The following is a 1,630-nucleotide window of genomic DNA, read 5'->3' as shown; positions in this document are numbered from 1 at the left end:
CACAATTAGAGTAAACCCTCATTAGGATTAATTTAGAATTACCAACAGTCTGCCTGCCTCTCCACCCACAAGAAACACTGAAAACATATAGTGTGAAAATATCATATATATGGTTTTGTTTGAATATAATTGGTGAAAGTGTTGGTTTTAAAAAGGAGCAGCAGTTGGTTTGTTTTATTTATTTTTACTTTTATTCTCATTCCATTCTTGATTAAAAGTTTTCTTTAAGTTGTTTATATAGGAAAATTGTCACACTAACTTAAAAGGAGAGGAATATGTAAATTGTTTGCTACCAAATGAAAATCCTGAAAAGGGTATATTTATCAGAGGGCTTCAAAAGTTTGTGGAAAAAGTGGAATTAAAGGACAATGGAATGGGGTATGGAAAATTGTCCCCCCCCAAAATTGTGTGGCACAGTTAAATATTCAACTGCTAACCCAAAGGAGGGTGGTTAGAATATGCCAGCTGCTCGGCAGAAGAGCAGCCTCGATGATCGGCACTTGTAAGGTGCTCATTTAGGAGCATCTGTGGCGCAATTTCACTGTCATGTAACTTGGACGCACACGGCAATAATAGATATTATGCCACGTGTGTAGTTTTGTTTGAATATAATTGATGGGAGTGTGGACTTTTTTTAAGTGTTGGATATATGAATATCATAAATGTGTGTACCCTACATATATGGTGTGTGTATACCCATATATATTCCAAATATATATCCATATAATATCACATATATATAAGCCAAACAACCTCCAGGAGGTACTGTAATTGCACTCGTTGAAAATAATTAAGGGAAATAGAAAACATTTAAATTACTTTAAAGTCACTCAGAGGATAGAGGCATTTTCAAATCTAGGACTGGCTCCCAAGTCCGTGCTTTTTCTACTCATTCCTCCGAAACATGTGATAATCAGTGGAGGGAAGCTGCCTCATCCACCAAGCCCCGCTCTCCCCTTGGAAATATGGCATACTCAAGTAAAATTACAATCCATGTGCTCAGTGTACAAAGTATACTATTCTAACTCAGTAACTTTCATTGACATCATTATGAGGGCATACTTTTTAAAGTGTGAAATATTTTATATGAAGACTATTTACATTATTCGACCTAAACCCTATATTTCAGCAATGGCTAGCTGATTCTAGAATGAATGGGTAGATAGATGATAGATAGATAGATAGATAGATAGATAGATAGATAGATAGATAGATAGATAGATAAAAGAAATACTTTTTTTCCCAGAAATAATTCACTGAGAATGAGCAAGATATAATTAAGCACTTTTAAACAACCTACATTAGAGTCAACAAATTTCTGTTGGACGTTTTTGTTGTTCGATGGCTGTCAAGTTAGTTTTGCTTCATAGCAACCCTGTGCACTACAGAACGAAACACTGCCTGGTGCTGCACGACCCTCACAGTCGCTGCTCTGAGATTCAATGAGCCCATTGTTACTGCCAGTGTGCAAATCCAACTCACTGATGGTCTGCCTCTTTCTGACCTTTGACTTTATCCAGCACGAGATCCTTCTCTAGGGCTGCTCTTTCTGAATGAAGAACACAAGGACTCTGGTCTCACTCTCCTCGCTTCTAAGGCGTGTGCTTCCTGTGCTTCTTCCACATTAGAC

The sequence above is a fragment of the Echinops telfairi genome, unplaced genomic scaffold, assembly GCF_000313985.2.
Source record: "Echinops telfairi isolate 266 unplaced genomic scaffold, ASM31398v2 ScPeMD7_443;HRSCAF=831, whole genome shotgun sequence".
Classification (NCBI taxonomy): Eukaryota; Metazoa; Chordata; class Mammalia; order Afrosoricida; family Tenrecidae; genus Echinops; species Echinops telfairi.
The sequence above is the reverse complement of the archived record's forward strand: the minus strand, read 5'-3'. Positions refer to the sequence as shown.